This window comes from Strigops habroptila, chromosome W (assembly GCF_004027225.2).
Source record: "Strigops habroptila isolate Jane chromosome W, bStrHab1.2.pri, whole genome shotgun sequence".
Taxonomy (NCBI): Eukaryota; Metazoa; Chordata; class Aves; order Psittaciformes; family Psittacidae; genus Strigops; species Strigops habroptila.
The window spans coordinates 15386527-15408465 of record NC_044301.2 but is presented as its reverse complement, the minus strand read 5'-3'; the positions used below and the strand labels follow the sequence as shown (position 1 = coordinate 15408465).

At 46.0% G+C, this 21939-nt stretch overlaps 1 non-coding gene across 1 annotated transcript; it reads right to left on the bottom strand.

Moving 5' to 3' along the window:
- Positions 1-5146: 5146 nt before the first annotated feature.
- Positions 5147-5302, bottom strand: LOC115619304. Its single transcript, XR_003994962.1, has one exon. It is a non-coding gene; the product is annotated as a U1 spliceosomal RNA (small nuclear RNA).
- Positions 5303-21939: the final 16637 nt, after the last annotated feature.

The window sequence follows — 21939 nt, the reverse complement described above, 5'->3', positions numbered from 1 at the left end:
ACTTTGGCCTCTTCAGGAACCTGCTTAGTAAGGTTCCATGGGATAAGGCCCTAGAGGGCAGGGGGGCCCAAGACTTCTGGTTGATATTCAAGGATCACCTGCTCCAATCTCAGGAGCGTTGAGTCCCAACAAGAAGGAAATGCGGCAGGAGGGCCAGCAGACCTCCATGGATGGATAAGGAGCTGCTGAGTAAAGTTAGAGGGAAAAAGCAGCTTATAGAAGGTGGAAGCGAGGACAGGTGGCCTGGGAAGAATACGGGGATATTGTCTGGGTAGCTAGGGATCAGGTTAGGAAGGCTAAGGCCCAGTTAGAATTGAGTCTGGCCAGGGATATCAGAGATAACAGAAAAGGCTTCTATAGGTATGTCACTAACAAAAGACAGACTAGGGACAACGTGGGCCCTCTCCGGAAGCTATCAGGAGAACTGGCTACCCTGGATTTGGAGAAGGCTGAGGTTCTTAATGATTTCTTTGCCTCCATCTTCACCAGCAAATGCTCTGACCACACCACGAAAGTCTTGGAAAGCAAATGCAGGGACTGTGAGAATGAAGACCTTAGGCCCACTGTAGGAGAGGATCAGGTTCGAGACCATCTTAAGAACCTGAACGTGCACAAGTCCATGGGACCTGATGAAATCCATCCGTGGGTCCTAAAGGAGCTGGCAAATGAAGTTGCAAAACCACTGTCCATCATATTTGAAAAATCCTGGCAGTCAGGTGAAGTTCCCGATGACTGGAAGAAGGGCAATATAACCCCCATTTTCAAGAAGGGGAAGGTGGAAGACCCGGGGAACTACAGACCAGTCAGCCTCACCTCTGTGCCTGGCAAAATCTTGGAACAGTTTCTCCTGGAAAACATGCTAAGGCACATGAAAAACAATGAGGTGGTTGGTGACAGTCAACATGGCTTCACTAAGGGGAAATCCTGCCTGACCAATTTGGTGGCCTTCTATGATGGAGCCACGGAACTGATGGACAGGGGCAGAGCAGTTGACGTCATCTACCTGGACTTGTGCAAAGCGTTCGACACTGTCCTGCATGACATCCTTGTCTCTAAATTGGAGAGACATCGATTTGATAGATGGACCACTCGGTGGATAAAAAACTGGCTCGATGGCCGCACGCAAAGAGTTGTGGTAAATGGCTCAATGTCCAGTTGGAAACCTGTAACGAGTGGTGTCCCTCAGGGATCGGTGTTGGGACCTGTCTTGTCCAACATCTTTGTCGGCGACATGGACAGTGGGATTGAGTGCACCCTCAGCAAGTTTGCCAGCGACACCAAGCTGTGTGGTTCGGTTGATACACTGGAGGGAAGGGATGCCATCCAGAGGGACCTTGACATGCTTGTGAGGTGGGCTGATGCCAACCTTATGAAGTTTAACCAAGCCAAGTGTAAGGTCCTACACCTGGGTCAGGGCAATCCCAGGCACAGCTACAGGTTGGGCAGAGAAGAGATTCAGAGCAGCCCTGCAGAAAAGGACTTGGAGGTGTTGGTTGATGAGAAGCTTAACATGAGTCGGCAGTGTGCACTTGCAGCCCAGAAAGCCAACCGTATCCTGGGCTGCATCAAAAGAAGCGTGACCAGCAGGTCAAAGGAGGTGATCCTGCCCCTCTACTCTGCTCTTGTGAGACCTCACTTGGAGTACTGTGTACAGTTCTGGTGTCCTCAACATAAGAAGGACATGGAGCTGTTGGAGCAAGTCCAGAGGAGGGCCACGAGCTTGATAAGAGGGCTGGAGCACCTCCCATATGAAGACAGGCTGAGAGAGTTGGGGCTGTTCAGCCTGGAGAAGAGAAGGCTGCATGGAGACCTCATAGCAGCCTTCCAGCATCTGAAGGGGGTCTACAAGGATGCTGGGGAGGGACTCTTCCTTAGGGACTGTAGTGGTAGGACAAGGGGTAATGGGTTCAAACTTAAACAGGGGAAGTTTAGATTAGATATAAGGAAGAAGTTCTTTACAGTGAGGGTGGTGAAGCACTGGAATGGGTTGCCCAGGGAGGTTGTGGATGCTCCATCCCTGGCGGTGTTCAAGGCCAGGTTGGACAGAGCCTTGGACCACGTGGTTTAGGGCAAGGTGTCCCTGCCCATGGCAGGGGGGTTGGAACTAGATGATCTTAAGGTCCTTTCCAACCCTTACGATTCTATGATTCTATGATTCTAAGTCACTGACATCAGCTCTTGCAATTTTTACTCATTAAGATGTGGAAATTTTGGGTGTGTTGGTACATTAAAGGCTGTCTGCCTGCCTGGAGCATCCCTACCACATGTGGATCCCAAACTAGGGGTCAGGATCCCAAGCAGGCTTGTGGCATTTAAAAGTGGGCTTGTAAACTCAGGGGAAGCTTAACCATTGAGTTGGGACCTGCCAGAAGTGTGCTGAACAGCGTGCTCATCGGTGCAAGATTTGAGAAGTTTAGTAACAAGAACATATTTTTTGTGGTTTCTATCTTCTATTTTCTCCTGCATTTCCCTTTCTCTCCTCCTGTATACTTATCCCTGTTTTCTCAGCCCTAGTGTTAGTAAATTAGATTATCACTCACTATAGAGTCTTTCACCCATTACAGAGCTGCACTGGAAGCCGAAATGCAGTCCAAATCAGAGGGTTGTGATTTTTTTTTAACACAAAGAGAGCGGGAAATAATTTGGTTCTCATTCTTTAGAAGATTTTTGTTTTAAGAAGTCACAGGCTTATATGCTATTTTCCCAATTTCTCCCATTTACATGGGAACAGCAGCAGATCAAACATTACTCTGAGTCAGCAAAAGATTTCTTAACATTTCAAATTCTGACCAAACAGGGGAAAAAAAATTAAATTGCCCTTTCCATTACCCTTTTCCATTGTTTTTCTGGCTGGCTTTATTTCACAGCATTTATGAATGGCAAAGCAGATGACAGAAAAACATCACCCCACAATTGCTACCACACAACATTCACTGTCAGGGTTGGCTGCTTTCCTTCCCCACTTCCTGGGCTCCCAACCCAATGTGTCGGAGCTGCTTCCCAGGGTGTGTGGGCCAGGTGAGCCCATTGCTGCCCAGACCAGCCCTGGGGAGATGGGGCTTAGTTTTCTCACCAAACAGATGGTCAGGTCAATAAACAAATACCCCCTTCTTGGTAACTGAGCTTCTACAAAATGCAGAATTCACCAGCTTTGTCAAATAGATGGGATACTCTGATCCCATCTGATAAGGTAAGACTCTATCCAAAACCAACACTGCCAAGTCCATGATCTCATCCACCCAACCAAGAACAGTGCAAAGAAGTGAAAAATGAATATGAAAAGAGAGAGGGATATCCAGGAGACAGCATGAATAAACCCTCAGTAACACAGGAGTCACCGACAGTAATAATAAATCACGAAAAAACAAAGCTCACCATTATGCAAGTGCTGAAAGCTTTCACTTTTGTCAATAGGAATATGGCAATCAGTTTTGATGGCAGGAAGGTTAAGCTCAGGATGAAAATAGTTTTTGATCTGAACTTTTCACTTTGCAAGAACATGTTCACATTTCAAGAGAAAATCGCGTTGCACAGATGTGAATTCACATGACAGCATCACCTGGGTGGAGAGAGCACTGTGCTGCACGGGCTGAGCACCACAAAGCCCCTGTGTGGGAGGAGGAAATGGTGAATGCACTGGATGATGAGGATAGCAAACAACTCTCCTTTTCCCTGTATGGAATTTTTTTCTTTTTTTTTTTAACCAAAATTTAATAGAACAAACCAAAAATTGGCATTTTCTCATTTTGTAGTTTTATATCTATTCCTAGCTGTGGTCTCAACCTGATTCTTGTTGCAGCAGTGACATAGTCCTACGTTTATTGTTAGAGGGGAAAACAGACGATAAGGAGATGGAAAGACCCAAACAAGGTCATATGGGAAGTGAATAGTAGAGTTCAGAAGCCAAGGCTGAAAACTTGATTTCATTAATTTGAGGGAAAAAAAATCATCCCTGCTCTTGTGCTTTTGAAAGAAGCAAGTACTTTTCCTCTTGGAGGGAGTCATGAGAAAGAACAGCAAATATTACAGAAGCAAAATTCATGAGACCCTTAAATATCTTATTAATCCTGCCCATGTTTGTCACCTGTAAGGTTTCCATTTAGAGAAGTATTTGTGCCATTCCTCCTAGGTTTAGGGAATACTGCAAATAACCAAGTACATGTAAATACAGAATAAATGAGAGTTTCTAATGACATAGAATCATGGAATAGTTAGGGTTGGAAAGGACCTTAAGATCATCTAGTTCCAACCCCCCTGCCATGGGCAGGGACACCTTGCCCTAAACCACATGGTCCAAGGCTCTGTCCAACCTGGCCTTGAACACTGCCAGGGATGGAACATTCACAACATCCTTGGTGTCCTGGGTTCAGCTATAGCAGTCATTTTTCTCCTCCTTAGTAGCTGGTGCAGTGCTGTGTTTTTTAACTTTCAGCCTGGGAACAACGCTGATAACACTGATGTTTTTAGTTGTTGCTAAGTAATGTTTACTCCAACCAAGGACTTTCTCAGTCTCATGCTCTGCCAGGGAGGAGGGGAAGCCGGGAGGAAGCAGAGACAGGACACCTGACCCAAACTAGCCACAGGGGTATTCCATACCATGGCACGTCATGCCCAGTATATAAACTGGGGGGAGCTACCCGGAAGGCTGAGATCACTGCTCGGGTCGGGCTGTGTATCGGTTGGCGGGTGGTGAGCAATTGTATCCTCTCCCCTTGTTATTTTCCCTTATCGTTATTATCATTGGTGGCAGCAGTAGTGGTTTTGTATTATACCTTAGTTACAGGACTGCTCTTATCTCAACCCGTGGGAGTTACGTTCTTCCGATTCTCCTCCCCATCCCTCCAGGAGCGGGGGGAGGAAGAAGGGGGGGAGTGAGCGAGTGGCTGCGTGGTTCCGAGTTACCGGCTGGGCTCAAACCACAACACTAAACTTGACAGAAATATCAGTTCCAGAGCTCTGAAACAATTTATTCCCCAAGTTAAGCTAAAGTCACTTGAAGCCCATCTGCAAAATGGTACTTTCCTGTGGAATCCTAACTGATTAATCCTACAGGAAGAGTTGAGAGCAGCGCTATCAGATCACCCTCCACAGCCCACCCCTTCAGTGGACGTGACAGTATGGGCAGCTCTCACATAATGACAAAAATCAGGGGAGAGCGCAAACGCAGTCCCCCACTACCACAAATTATGCAGTCGAGTTTCCCGCATTTGGGGAAATCGCAGGGGTCAGCACACCCAGAGTGCAAGGGATGACCCTCCCCCTGGGAAAACCACCTGCCTGATCATGGTGTCTCCAAAAGGAACCCGCGTCTCTCTGTATTGCCCAGGCTACGCTGCAGTGGCTATTCAAACCACGACACTTGGGCGACCCATTCTAGTGCCTCACTACCCTCACTGTAAAGAACTTCTTCCTTATATCTAATCTAAACTTCCCCTGTTTAAGTTTGAAGCCATTACCCCTTGTCCTACCACTACAGTCCCTAAGGAAGAGTCCCTCCCCAGCATCCTTATAGGCCCCCTTCAGATACTGGAAGGCTGCTATGAGGTCTCCATGCAGCCTTCTCTTCTCTAGGCTGAACAGCCCCAACTCTCTCAGCCTGTCTTCATATGGGAGGTGCTCCAGCCCTCTTATCATCCTCGTGGCCCTCCTCTGGACTTGCTCCAACAAGTCCATGTCTTTCTTATGTTGAGGACACCAGAACTGCACACAGTACTCCAGGTGGGGTCTCACAAGAGCAGAGTAGAGGGGCAGGATCACCTCCTTTGACCTGCTGGTCACGCTTCTTTTGATGCAGCCCAGGATACGGTTGGCTTTCTGGGCTGCGAGCACACACTGCTGGCTCATGTTAAGCTTCTCATCAACCAACACCCCCAAGTCCTTCTCCTCAGGGCTGCTCTGAATCTCTTCTCTGCCCAACCTGTAGCTGTGCCTGGGATTGCCCTGACCCAGGTGTAGGACCTTACACTTTGGCTTGGTTAAACTTCATGAGGTTGGCATCAGCCCACCCCTCAAGCATGTCAAGGTCCCTCTGGATGGCATCCCTTCCCTCCAGTGTATCAACCGAACCACACAGCTTGGTGTTGTTGGCAAACTTGCTGAGGGTGCACTCAATCCCACTGTCCATGTCGCCGACAAAGATGTTGAACAAGACAGGTCCCAACACCGATCCCTGAGGGACACCACTCGTTACTGTTTTCCAACTGGACATTGAGCCATTTACCACAACTCTTTGCGTGCGGCCAGCCAGCTAGTTCTTTATCCACCGAGTGGTCCATCTATCAAATTGATGTCTCTCCAATTTAGAGACAAGGACGTCATGCAGGACAGTGTCGAACGCTTTGCACAAGTCCAGGTAGATGACGTCAACTGCTCTGCCGCTATCATAGCCCCATCATAGAAGGCCACCAAATTGGTCAGGCAGGATTTCCCCTTAGTAGAACCATGTTGGCTGTCACCAACCACCTCATTGTTTTTCATGTGCCTTAGCATGCTTTCCAGGAGAATCAGCTCCAAGATTTTGCCAGGCAGAGAGGTGTCTGTATCCATTGTATTTTTCTAGTGTTTATATTAAACTCAGAGATCCAATCAGGCTTTGTGGTTTGTAATTAATCTTGCTTTGTAATTAATCTTCCATATTCCTGGTGCCTACCCAATATGAGGGAAATACACAGCCAACAGCAGTGGATTATTTTTGCATCTTCAACAGAGATGCTTATCATATTTGCTAAAAAGATTGTTGTACCATAGAAGGAAACAGAAAATTGACATGTTTTAAGGCCTTTTGAACACAAGACAGAAAACAGCAGGAGAAGAAGGGTGGAAAGTTTGTACAGAAATTACTTCTGAGAAACTGACACCAGGAAAACAAGAAACAATTCAATTCCTTGGTGGAGCAAGGATTTGAAGTTTCAGAGGATGCATTGTGAGCATACCAATTTTAACAAGCATCAAGGAAGAAAATGATGCATTTCCTGAAAAGAGAATAAAAACAAATAAGAAGGCTCAGCGTGACTTGAGTAAGAGTAATCTAAAGCAACCATGAAAATAAGACATAGTTGTGAATTCCTTGCAGAGCTGAGGATGGGGAGGAAAGGACAGCTGAGTCCAATCAGCCTGGCCCGGGCTCTCATGCTCCTCCTGTCATGGGTTGCTACTTGATGTCTCTTATCATCTGCATCAGCCCCATCGGGATGAGCTGTGTTCTTAATGAGCTGATATATGAGACGGTGAGAGCTGCAGCTTAAAGCTAATACTGTACCTTCAGAGATGTGATTTTTCAAACTGAACAAATGTCCTCTGAAGCTGCTGGTGACTTGGAATAACGGATGACATGTCTGAAGGCATATTTTTTTTAGGTGCATGCATAGAGATGGCATGTTTTTAAATGAGATCTAATGAGAGCAGCAGGTAGGCTGCTGAGGCACCTCAGACCTCCTGCAGACATGCTGACCCACTGTCCTGGCTGAATTCCATGCCCGGCCTTGTGATAATCATCACTCTGTGTCTGGGGACATGTCCCACTGCAGATGCTTGTTCTGAAAGCTGTATGGGAACAGGGACCCTGGGAGGGGTTGGGAAATGAGTAACACTATGAGTCCCTCAGCTTAGTGACCTGCTACTTGAAATTACCAACTGGCCTTCAAAGGACCCAGGTCTTCTGCCTTGCATGTGTGAAGAGATATTTCAGTGTCTATTTTTGGGTGGACTCACTCCAGGTGTCCATCTCCCTCCTAGAGCACCCAGCCCTGGTATGAACATCTCCACCAATCCAGAGCAGCCTTCCCAAATCCTGGAACAAATGTGGATGTAACTCTTCTGGAGTCCTTGTTTCTGAGCTCATAGATACTTCTCCCATATTGTTCTAAAATATTGTGAAGCTTCACCCAGGTGGTGGAACAAACATGACCAAAAAACCTTTTGTAAGACAGTTATAATGTAGTGCCTACTTGAGTGGTACAGCATTATAGACGCAGTTAATTTCCTTCCAATCCACAAAATTATTATAGTACTGGGTTTGAACAACGTTAGGAAAATGATGCAATGGATACAACAAAAGCTGCAGTTATCCTGAAGGGATTTCAACGTAATAATATTCAGGCCAACATAATCAATAGAATCTCTGAAATGCTCAAGTTTCAGCCAGCATTGGCAATTAAGAAATCTTACAAGAAACGTAACTTAACTCCATATTAGCACTTAGATCTCTATCAGGAACAACGAAAAAAAAATAAAAATAAAAAAATATCCAAGAGCATTTTTCAAATTAGCAGCCTTGAGGGCAATATAACATCAGCCAGAGCAAATCAAGTAGGAATAGTTAATTTAGTTCTTGGAAACTTAAGAATCTCTCATCTCATGAAGAGTAACTTGCTTGTTAAGGGAAGACAAATGAAAATATTAATCAGCAAAGATTCAAACAGGGGGATTGCTTGGAATGAATCACTCCTACCCAGAGGCCCTGGTGAGGTCATGTGTATGTAATTGGCTCCACCAACTCAAAAATTCTCCGAGCTGAAGAAATCTGACTTTAAAAGACCTGTGCCACAGCCTGCTTGGCACAGAGAATTTGTCATAGCTGCACAGGATGGCTTCAGAATCCTGACAAGGGCAATGGTCTGAGAACTTTTTTTTTTTTTGCCAAAATTTTTATCCAGCTCTTGGTTAGGACTGATGAATATGCCCTATGTTGGGTTTGACATTGGGTCCTTGGACAGGTGTAGTGGTTTAAGCCCAGCCAGTAACTCGGAACCACACAGCCGCTCGCTCATTCCCCCCCCTTCTTCCTCCCCCCGCTCCTGGAGGGATAGGGAGGAGAATCGGAAGAATGTAACTCCCACGAGTTGACGTAAGAGCAGTCCAGTAACTAAGGTATAATACAAAACCACTACTGCTACCACCAATGATAATAATGATAAGGGAAATAACAAGGGGAGAGGATACAATTGCTCACCACCTGCCGACTGATACCCAGCCTGACCCAAGCAGTGATCAGGCCTTCCGGGTAACTCCCCCCAGTTTATATACTGGGCATGACATGCTGTGGGATGGAATACCCCTTTGGCCAGTTTGGGTCAGGTGTCCTGTCTCTGCTTCCTCCTGACTTCCCCTCCTCCCCGGAAAAGCATGAGACTGAGAAAGTCCTTGATTGGAGTAAACATTACTTAGCAACAACTAAAAACTTCAGTGTTCTCGGCATTGTTCCCAGGCTGAAAGTGAAAAACACAGCACTGCACCAGCTACTAAGAAGGAGAAAAATGACTGCTATAGCTGAACCCAGGACAGTATCCACCCCTTATTCCATACCATTCATGTCATGCTCAGATCCCACATTTTTCAATATACCATCACTTTTGTCTCATATATATATATATACACACCCACACCCACACACAAAGATATCATTCCTTAGTCCATGGACCAATCCCTATAAAGTTGCTGAATTCATCCAGTCCATGATGTCAGGCTCCATCTCTTGCAATAGTCTTTCAGGGCAGGAGGGATGGTGTGTAGTGTTGGGTTGTTGCCTGCTGATGACACTGCCGAACTTGTCTAGTCACTGCTGAGCTCGTCTGATTTCCTCAAAATTCATTCTTTGTTGGGGTGATGATCGGAGGGAAGTCAGGGTCATTGCTGGTGACCTGAAGATATCTAGCTGGTGGGCTATAAAAGTGTTATAGAGCAGGCAACAGCATACAATTGAGTTCATTGGCTGTTTTCCCCCAAAATTATATCCCCTTGAGGTACACATCGGACTTCCCCATCTTCCCACATTACCCACCAAGTATATCCAGGTCCCTAAGCAAAAGCAACACCACGAGTGGGTTTGCCTTTCCCTGAAGCAGGCATAACCCAGACTGTCTTCCCCAACAAATTCTTTATGTGCACCACAGGAACTTTATCCCCCTCTACAGGACGTAAAAGTTCTGATTGGGCTGGGCCAGCCCTGTTGGCAGATCCCCTAGTGTTGACCAACCAGGTGGCTTTTGGTAAATGCATATCCCAGTGTTTGAAAGTCCCACCACCCATTGCTCTCAGTGTAGTTTTTAACAGCCCGTTGTACCGTTCGATTTTCCCAGAGGCTGGTGCATGCTCTTTGGCCCAAGTGTCTATAAGGTTGTTCTGAAAATGAGTCCCATTGTCTGACTCACTTTTTTCTGGGGTGCCGTGTTGCCACAAAACTTGTTTCTCAAGGCCCAGGATAGTGTTCCGGGCAGTGGCGTGGGGCAGAGAATATGTTTCCAGCCAGCCGGTGGTTGCTTCCACCATGGTAAGCACATGGCGCTTGCCTTGGCGGGTCAGTGGGAGTGTGATATAGTCAATCTGCCAGGCCTCCCCATACTTGTACTTCAGCCATCGTCCTCCATACCAGAGAGGCTTTAACCGCTTGGCTTGCTTAATTGCAGCACGTGTTTCACATTCAGGAATAATCTGGGCAATAGTGTCCATTGTTAAGTCCACCCCTCGATCACGAGCCCATCTATATGTTGCATCTCTGCCTTGATGGCCTGAGGGGTCATGGGCCCACCAGGCTAAAAATAATTCACCCTTATGTTGCCAATCTAGGTCCATCTGGGCCACTTCCATCTTAGCAGCTTTATCCACTTGCTGGTTGTTCTGGTGTTCCTCAGTGGCCCTACTCTTGGGTACATGAGCATCTACGTGGCGTACCTTCACCACCAGGTTCTGCACCCGAGCAGCGATATCTTGCCACAGTGCAGCAGCCCAGATGCGTTGCCAGTTGCTCTGCTTCCATTGCTGCAACCACCCCCACAGGGCATTTGCCACCATCCATGAGTCAGTATAGAGATAAAGTACTGGCCATTTTTCTCGTTCAGCAATGTCCAAGGCCAGCTGGATGGCTTTCACCTCTGCAAACTGACTTGATTCACCCTCTCCTTCAGCAGTTTCTGCAACTTGATGCAGGGGACTCCACACAGCTGCCTTCCATCTCTGATGCTTTCCCACAATATGGCAGGACCCATCAGTAAACAAGGCATATTGCTTTTCACTCTCTGACAGTTCATTATATGGTGGGGCCTCTTCAGCACGCATCACCTCCTCTTCTGGTGACATCGCAAAATCTTTCCCCTCTGGCCAGTCCATGATGACTTCTAGAATTCCTGGACAACTGGGATTTCCTATTCGAGCTCGTTGTGTAATTAGTGCGGCCCACTTCCTCCATGTAGCATCAGTTGCATGATGTGTAGAGGAGACCCTGCCTTTGAACATCCAGCCCAGCACAGGCAACCGGGGTGCCAGGAGGAGCTGTGCTTCAGTTCCAATCACTTCTGAGGCAGCTCAAACCCCTTCATAGGCTGCCAGGATCTCTTTTTCAGTGGGAGTATAGCTGGCCTCGGATCCTTTATATCCCTGACTCCAAAAGCCGAGGGGTCGACCTCGAGTCTCCCCTGGAGCTTTCTGCCAGAGGCTCCAGGTAGGACCATTCTCCCCAGCTGCGGTATAGAGCACATTTTTTACATCTGGCCCGGTCCGGACTGGTCCAAGGGCTACTGCATGAACTATTTATCATTTAATTTGTTCTAAGGCTTGTTGTTGCTCAGGGCCCCATTTGAAATCCTTCTTCTTCCACATCATGTGATAGAGAGGGCTTACAATCAGACTGTAATTTGGGATGTGCATTCTCCAGAACCCCACAACACCTAAGAAAGCTTGTGTTTCTTTCTTGTTAGTTGGTGGAGACATTGCTGTTATCTTGTTGATCACGTCTGTGGGGATCTGGCGGCATCCATCTTGCCATTTTATTCCCAAAAATTGAATCTCCTGTGCAGGTCCCTTGACCTTACTCCGTTTTATGGCAAAACCGGCCTTCAGCAGGATTTGGATTATCTTCCTCCCTTTCTCAAAAACTTCTTCTGCTGTATCACCCCACACGATGATGTCATCAATGTATTGCAGGTGTTCTGGAGCTTGCCCCTGTTCCGGTGCAGTCTGGATCAATCCATGGCTCAGCTTATGAATGGGAATCAGGGAGTCTCGGTTGGTTTTGGCTGTATCATGAGCATGTCGTGCATCTTGGGGAAAGGGAGGCTATGTCCTCAGGGGGGACAGGCATATGGCCAGGTAGGCAAGTCTATGGAATTGTAGGACATTTAAAATCTTGTTAGTTTTTATTTTATTTTTATCCTCCCCCCCCCCCAAGTGAAGAAACAGCTCTGCCTACTTATATGGACCATAGATTTAAAAATAGCTGGGATCCTTCCTGTCTGAGGTAGAGACAAAGATATAAGCCTGATTTATTGGCTGTCCCGTAGACTTTATATTCAATTTCCTGTCGTCACATTTCTATCAAGTAACTGCATGAGTGTAGCAGAGAGAGGGTGAGCCTTTACAGAATAAATACATAAATTTACATGATGAATACCTATATTCACATGAATAAAAGTTTCTCTTCAAACACTCAAATGAATAAATACTAGCTAAACATTGTTAGCAGAAAATGGTGAAGAAAAGCCATTGCGCATACTTGAATTCAGCTGCCGTTAGAGTTAGCAAGCATGTTTGTGAATACACTTTGCTAGGATGTGTATATGGGATGCACTGAAATGAGTGTCCAGCCACATTCCATGCAATGAGGGATAAATCCCGCTTTCTGGAACACAGCCATATCTTTTCTTTCCTCCTTTTAGCCTTGTGATGCCTGTGGTGGCTGATGCTGCACCCCACCTGGGTGGGGTCTTGCCTGGGTGCAAACATAGGACTAGCTATGCCAGACTTCCTCACAAGCAAGTCTGAGAAAGGAAAAAGAGAAAGAAATGCAGAGAAGTAAAATAAATGAGGTTGAAACTTTCTCTTCAAGCCAGCATCGCAGTTTGAGCCAAGGTTTGCTAAACTTCGGTGAGGTTGTATGCAAAGTGGTTTTTCCTCGTGGAACGCTTCCACTGAGAGTAAAGGTTTGTTTCATGTTCAGATGGTCCAAGCATTTCTACTTGGTTCATCAAGCAAAAACAACACCCAGAGCTCCATTTTACATTTCCGTGCGTTCCAGTAGGTGGCTAAAGCTTCCATAAACCTTGCATTGACATATACAGATTGCTTTTATTTATCACTTTCATCATATGCAAAAAAATTTCTTCTTTTCAGAGAAAACTTGGCCTTTTGAAAATAGGTTTATGAACTCACATGTATTTATGGAACCGGGACAGAGAACTGACAAGAAATGTTCACAGGAAGATGGATGCAATCCTGTCTCCAGAGAAAAAATTAGGAACCCAACCAAGGAAAAACACTCTGGAAAACTTCACATCAAACTATAAAAGGAAGGAGTGAGAATAAATGAAACACATTTAGGATTATGAAAAGGGTTTTAGTTAATGTCTGAGTTTTGTCTGAAGCCTTTGTGATGTCAATCAGTGAAATCAGTGTGGTGGCAGCAAAACCAAGCTCGGGATACAGACCAGCACAAGGCTCATTGCAATGGTCAGTCTAGGGCACTGAAATGTATCCTGCTTGATTTGCTCTGGTGAATTCAAAATTACTTTCCCTGTGTTGTATTAAATATAACCAAAGCATTCACTTAGATTGCATATTCTCCTGTACAAGTATGTTATTTAAATTTCCCCCAAGAGCTAAAATAGGAAACTTTTTTTTTTTTATTTTAGATGATATACATAATGTAGGCTGGCAGTATTTGTGTGTTTTCTATTTATGGCTTTCTGAAACTTTCTGTTAGAAGTCTTTGAAATTGAACACCCTTCTTTTTGTCATATATTACTTCCTCCCCTGGAACTATTCCGTCTCTGTGCAGTGATCCCATTAGGCTTTTAACTTTCATATGAAAAAAAAACCCTACAAAAAACTTGTGATAAAATTGTATTGATGTTTGAACACCATCCAAAACAGTCAACTTCAAAAACAACACATGGACACACAAATTTTGTGAATAGAAAATGGGAGCTTGATTTACTGGGAAGGGAAAAAGCTTCTGTATAGGCAGTTGCTATATTTAATGGACCATCTATTGACTTTGGGTATATCCAGTGCCACTGGTGTTTGCAACAACATTTAAGACAAAATTTCCAAGAGAGTGGACCATGGGTTTATACAAACCTGTCCTGGGTTCAGCTACAGCAGTGACACAGCTACCACAAGTGACACAAGTGACTTGTAGGCTTGACGATGTCTGCAGAATTGTTTATTCTTGCAGCAGACAAGGAGTCCAGGATGGCTGTGGTTCTAGTTGCAAACTTAGAGATGGTATCAAAGAGGAAAAAATAGATTTGAAAGACTTAAAGCTAACCTACACAGTTAAGGAAATGACAAGATGACTTAAATAGATTTTTTTGATGTTCAAAATGCTACTTTGGGTTAAATTTTATCAAAACTTTCTTTTCAGCCCCACTCAGGTCCCTTCTTTTACTGTCAGTAAGTATTTCAATAGACTCAGAATATCCTCTTGACCGGTATTTTCCACATTTACTAGATGAGCTCATTTAATAATATCAGCAATGTTGTAAAGCCAAAACTATCGATCCGATCCATCTGAAATCAATCTGCTCCTCACCTAGACTCTTGTGCATCCTAAAGGGATCAAGCATTTGGGATGTAAAAGAAATCTCCCAGGCAATAGAGAAAAAGAGGAGGAAAGACAGAGGACTCAAGATGCCCAGATTGAATTACCTTAGTATATGCTTATTATTTGAGCTCACGGTGTTATAGCTTGAAGCATCATCTGCACATCTGAAATGAGAGTCGCAGAGGACATACATTATCCTGGGTTGAGACTCTTCATTTCCAGGCCCAGCTGTATAAATGCCAAATTTCCGATAGGGTAGATGACCCCAGTAAGACCCAAGGCATGCTTTGAGACCCATCTTACCCCTCTCATTGAACCCTCTGATCCTATGAATGCCTAAGTTGCCTTTTGTCTGCTGGTGTTCAGTAGTTCCTATAGGATTCCATGCCAGGATGGCAGATTACACTCACCTAATCCTGCCCTAATATGGCCATATTATTTTTACTTGATGCTGCATGACTACTCGATATTCATCAACCAAGGCATATTGGCCAGGTAGATTCTGTGATGCTGCTTCTGTTCCTTGACTGGAAACATGTCCAAACTCCGCCTGGATAAGTGCATGAAATCCTGTTAATTTAATACATCCCTTTCGTGCATGTGACATCCACACCTGCAACAGAAATCATGCAAACACTTTCAGTGGTAATTTAGAGAAAAACTAAGTTCAGGAACCTCGGAAGTGATTTCATTAAAATCAAACAAACTGCTAGTGCTTGACATAATTAAGGGTGCTTGATTTGGCTCTCGAGCAATGAAACAGCTACGCAATGGTTGCAGCTTTTATCCTAACAAATATGAAGCATCATTATTCTCTACCAGCTTGATACCGATCCTTTTCTGTTAAAATCTTTCAAATCTTTCTTCTTTTTCACTTTTCCTGGCACTGCAAAGCAAGAGAAATGTTTGACGGGTATTAATTTTGAAAACAAATGGTGGATTTTCAGATCAGCCACTGACAAGAAAGCAGGGAAAGAGCAAATTACAGGTTGATTTAATTGCAAACTGGGAATTTTATAAACAAAATACACACAAGTATCATTTATAATCATGATCCAGGGCAGAGCAATAATTATAAATCCTATGTCAACCCTGCTAAGAAGTCTTTTATGAAGTAGTAGGAAATTAATTCACATTGTAGGAAATAGTTCAAAAAAATGCTTTCCAGCTCCTCTGACATATGGAATTCCACATGAGCTGCAATCAGATGTTCTCCAAATCAAACTTTTACATTGCTTAACTCCTTGACAGTTTAACATAAATGAGCACTAAATTCATTAAGCTGCATTTTTTAAGCTTTCTAATTAACTGAAACAGCTGAAGTTTGAATCATCAAACACATGGTAGAGGCTTAATTTTCAAGACATAAACCACTGTAAGACCTTCAGTTTATTAACATTTGAGGTATTCAGCAGAGTACCTTTCCCTGTGTTGTTCTTCATGGTCTGCAAAATGTAGACTTTCAGTATTTTAACATAAAGTAATTAACAAAACATCTCACTTCTATAATGAAAGGCATAATTACTTTGATTTGCAAATGGAACCCTGTCCTGGGTTCAGCTATAGCAGTTATTTTTCTCCTCCTTAGTAGCTGGTGCAGTGCTGTGTTTTTTAACTTTCAGCCTGGGAACAATGCTGATAACACTGATGTTTTTAGTTGTTGCTAAGTAATGTTTACTCTGACCAAGGACTTTCTCAGTCTCATGCTTTGCCAGGGAGGAGGGGAAGCTGGGAGGAAGCAGAGACAGGACACCTGACCCAAACCAGCCACAGGGGTATTCCATACCATGGCACGTCATGCCCAGTATATAAACTGGGGGGAGCTACCCGGAAGGCCGAGATCACTGCTCGGGTCGGGCTGGGTATCGGTCGGCAGGTGGTGAGCAATTGTATCCTCTCCCCTTGTTATTTCACTAATCATTACTATCATTGCTGGTAGCAGTAGTGGTTTTGTATTATACCTTAGTTGCGGGACTGCTCTTATCTCAACCCGTGGGAGTTACATTGTTTCGATTCTCCTCCCCATCCCTTCGGGAGTGGGGGGAGGAAGAAGGGGGGGAGTGAGCGAGTGGCTGTGTGGTTCTGAGTTACCGATTGGGCTCAAACCATGACAGTTCTTTGTGGCGCCCAATGTGGGGCATGAAGGGTTGAGATAACGACAGATCTGACCAGAGTGTGTCTAATCATATTTGTGATAAGCATTCATTGTTACTACTCATCACAATGGTGATTATTTGGCTCTCAGACTTGTTGCGCTTGATCTCAGAGTTTCAGCATGTTGTACCTTACTTACAGCCACTATTTGCTGTTTTAGTGTTTATCAGCTGAGGGGCCTGGGCTAAGGTTCTTGTTTCACTGTACTTCGTGGTAATGACTTGTAATACAATAGACTCATTGATCATGAAACTGGTCTGGTTTGTGCTTCCAGCGTGGCCATCCCCTCTATACATTGGGAGGTATATAATGAAATATTTTAGCAATTGCATATCTTTTTTTTTCTCCTCGGGGGGTCAACCTGTGAAGGAGGCATTCTCTTTCACCCCCCCTTCCCCCACCAGCCTATTTGCAACAGCATTTGAGAGTTCTGAAGGTTTTGGATGGCCTTTGAATACCCTTGAGACCTGCCTGCTGATTGTGCTGGGGATCAGCATGTTGGCAAACATACGGAGTGTGTTTTACCCACGGCCATCCCGTCCTAGGAACATCCTAATTCATTTAATCTCGAAAGTTAAGCAGTATCGGGTTCAAATCTGGTCTAGGGTTAGACGACGATATAGGAGGACCACCAAGAGATTTTCCCTGAGGCTGGACAGTTATGAGTGGCAGGGTGTGTGGGATAGTATGGGCAAGTATCTAGGCCAGTGGGCCCCTCCAGTGCTTTGGAACTTCACCCCTGAACAAGTGCAAAATCCGGAAAAACTAGTAAAACACTTAAACGAGGTGTGCTGTAGTTCTGTTTATACCAGAGAGGGACAACTCGCTGCAACGTGCTGGGGCTTGGCCTACGCCTACAGAGCCCTGCTCAACACTATCCAGCACCTTCAAAGGGAAAAAAAAGTCTCTGGATCTGATGGCAAAGCAACAGACAACGCAGCTATGCCAACTACAAGCACAGCAGCTACTCAGACCCTGACCACAACAGACAACACAGCTACTCCAAGTACAGCAGCTACATCAACCCCAGTGACAAGCACAACAGCTACTCAAACCCCTACAGCAACAGACAATGCAGCTGTTGGTGTTACTCAACTCCCAAGCACAACAGCTGCACCAACCCCAGCAATAGACATTGCAACCACTCCAATCCTAGCGGCAGACACTGCAGCCACTCCAACCACAGTGACAAACACTGCAGCTAAACCAAATGGCCAGTTTGTGACAATGTCTGTTGCCCCTGTAAGCAAAAGCAAACGAGAGGCACAAAGAGCAACCCCTGCAGTGAAGAAAGATGAAGACCCAATGCCATTACTACACGGAACAGCATCTGAACAAGAGATACTACTACGTGGATCAGAGGAAGAGGAAGAAGAAGAAGAGGTCACTTCTCAACCCCAGATCTCAACCGAGCTGCGGAATATGCGAAAAGATTTCACCCGTCTTCCAGGGGAGCACATTGTCACCTGGTTGCTCCGATGCTGGGACAATGGGGCCGACGGTCACGAACTAGAAGGTAGGGAAGCCAAGCAGCTGGGATCACTTGCTAGGGAAGAAGGAATTGACAAAGCGATTGCAAGAGAGAAGCGAGCCCTCAGTCTTTGGAGGCGGCTCCTGGCAGCTGTGAAGGAAAGGCTTCCCTACAAAGACGATACTACGAGTCGCTCAGCCAACTGGACCACGATAGAGAAAGGCATCCAGTCCCTGAGGGAATCAGCCATTCTAGAGAGGATCTATCGTAGGCCGGATGCCAGGAACACATCCGTAGATCCAGATGAAGTCGAATGTACACGACCCATGTGGCGGAAACTTACACGGAGTGCGCCATCATCATATGCCCACACATTGGCATCAATGACCTGGAATGACGGAATATCACCAACAGTGGATTGACTGACTCGTCAACTCTGAGAGTTCAAAGACAATCTCACCCCTTCCATCATTTCAGCTGTGGAAAAACTGTCCCAGGAGTTCAAGCAATTGAGAGACGACTTATCCGATCTATCCAGCTCCCCACGCGTACCAACCCATGTCTCAGCTATTAACAGAAGGCACCCTACTGCTCGAGAGAGAAAATATAGGAGGTACACGCCACAGGCCACCCTATGGTTTTACCTGCGGGATCACGGAGAAGACATGAGAAAGTGGGATGGAAAACCTACCTCAGCACTGGAGCAACGGGTGCGTGAACTGAAGAGGAGAACAATGGTCAAGGATGATCCTCCCAGGAAAGCTGCTGCTCCAGTCTCTGGCGAGCAGTTTCCCAGATGGAGTGGAAGAGCTGATTTTACTCCAGCTCCTGTGATAAGGAATACTAATCCCTTTCTACAAGACAGAAGTGGAGATTTTTATGATCACTATTAGAGGGGCCCTGCCTCCAGCCAGGTGGAGGAGAGGGATAATTGGGTTTACTGGACTGTGTGGATCAGATGGCCTGGCACATCAGTCCCACAGGAGTATAAGGCTCTAGCAGATACCGGTGCACAGTGTACCCTGATGCCATCAAGGTATCAAGGGGTGAAACCCATTTCTATTTCCGGAGTGACAGGAGGATCCCAAGCATTAACTATGCTGGAAGCTGAAATCAGCCTGACTGGGAGGAAGTGGCAAAAGCACCCCATTATGGCTGGTCCAGGGGCTCCATGCATCCTTGGCATAGACTATCTCAGGAGAGGGTACTTCAAAGACCCAAAAGGGTATAGATGGGCTTTTGGTATCGCTGCCTTGGAGACAGAGGAAATTAAGCAGCTGTCCACCTTGCCCGGTCTCTCAGAGGATCCTTCTGTTGTGGGGTTGCTGAAGGTCGAAGAACAACAAGTGCCAATTGCGACCACAACAGTGCACCGGCGGCAATATCGCACCAACCGAGACTCCTTGATTCCCATCCATAAGCTGATCCGCAGACTGGAGAGCCAAGGAGTGATCAGCAGGACCCACTCACCCTTTAAGAGCCCCATATAGCCAGTGCAAAAGTCTAATGGAGAGTGGAGACTAACAGTAGACGATCATGGCCTGAATGAAGTCACACCACCATTGAGTGCTGCCGTACCGGACATGCTAGAACTTCAATATGAACTAGAGTCAAAGGCAGCCAAGTGGTATGCCACAACTGACATTGAAAATGCATTTTTCTCAATGCCTTTGGCAGCAGAATGCAGGCCACAGTTTGCTTTCACTTGGAAGGGCGTCCAGTACACTTGGAACCGAGTGCCCTAGGGGTGGAAACACAGCCCTACCATCTGCCATGGATTGATCCAGACTGCACTGGAACAGGGGCAAGCTCCAGAACACCTGCAATACATTGATGACATCATCGTGTGGGGTGATACAGCAGAAGAAGTTTTTGAGAAAGGGAGGAAGATAATCCAAATCCTGCTGAAGGCCGGTTTTGCCATAAAACGGAGTAAGGTCAAGGGACCTGCACAGGAGATTCAATTTTTGGGAATAAAATGGCAAGATGGACGTCGCCAGATCCCCACAGACATGATCAACAAGATAACAGCAATGTCTCCACCAACTAACAAGAAAGAAACACAAGCTTTCTTAGGTTTTGTGGGGTTCTGGAGAATGCACATCCCAAATTACAGTCTGATTGTAAGCCCTCTCTATCACATGATGTGGAAGAAGAAGGATTTCAAATGGGGCCCTGAGCAACAACAAGCCGTTGAACAAATTAAACGAGAAATAGTTCATGCAGTAGCCCTTGGACCAGTCCAGGCCGGGCCAGATGTGAAAAATGTGCTCTATACCGCAGCTGGGGAGAATGGTCCTACCTGGAGCCTCTGGCAGAAAGCTCCAGGGGAGACTCGAGGTCGACCCCTTGGCTTTTGGAGTCAGGGATATAAAGGATCCGAGGCCAGCTATACTCCCACTGAAAAAGAGATCCTGGCAGCCTATGAAGGGGTTCAAGCTGCCTCAGAAGTGATTGGAACTGAAGCGCAGCTCCTCCTGGCACCCCGGTTGCCTGTGCTGGGCTGGATGTTCAAAGGCAGGGTCGCCTCTACACATCATGCAACTGATGCTACATGGAGGAAGTGGGCCGCACTAATTACACAACGAGCTCGAATAGGAAATCCCAGTTGTCCAGGAATTCTAGAAGTCATCATGGACTGGCCAGAGGGGAAAGATTTTGGGATGTCACCAGAAGAGGAGGTGATGCGTGCTGAAGAGGCCCCACCATATAATGAACTGTCAGAGAGTGAAAAGCAATATGCCTTGTTTACTGATGGGTCCTGCCATATTGTGGGAAAGCATCAGAGATGGAAGGCAGCTGTGTGGAGTCCCCTGCATCAAGTTGCAGAAACTGCTGAAGGAGAGGGTGAATCAAGTCAGTTTGCAGAGGTGAAAGCCATCCAGCTGGCCTTGGACATTGCTGAATGAGAAACATGGCCAGTACTTTATCTCTCTACTGACTCATGGATGGTGGCAAATGCCCTGTGGGGGTGGTTGCAGCAATGGAAGCAGAGCAACTGGCAACGCAGAAGTAAAACCCATCTGGGCTGCTGCATTGTGGCAAGATATCGCTGCTCGGGTGCAGAACCTGGTGGTGAAGGTACGCCACGTAGATGCTCATGTACCCAAGAGTAGGGCCACTGAGGAACACCAGAACAACCAGCAAGTGGATAAAGCTGCTAAGATGGAAGTGTCCCAGATGGACCTAGATTGGCAACATAAGGGTGAATTATTTTTAGCCTGGTGGGCCCATGACCCCTCAGGCCATCAAGGCAGAGATGCAACATATAGATGGGCTCGTGATCGAGGGGTAGACTTAACAATGGACACTATTGCCCAGGTTATTCATGAATGTGAAACATGTGCTGCAATTAAGCAAGCCAAGTGGTTAAAGCCTCTCTGGTATGGAGGATGATGGCTGAAGTACAAATATGGGGAGGCCTGGCAGATTGACTATATCACACTCCCACCAACCCGCCAAGGCAAGCGCTGTGTGCTGACTATAGTGGAAGCAACCACCGGATGGCTGGAAGCATACGCTGTGCCCCACGCCGCTGCCCGGAACACTATCCTGGGCCTTGAGAAACAAGTCTTGTGGCGACATGGCACCCCAGAGAGAATTGAGTCAGACAATGGGACTCATTTCTGAAACAGCCTTGGGCCAAAAAGCATGGCATTGAGTGGGTATATCACATGTGCTATTGTGCACCAGCCTCTGGGAAAATCGAATGGTACAATGGCCTGTTAAAAACTACACCGAGAGCAATGGGTGGTGGGACTTTCCAACACTGGGATACGCA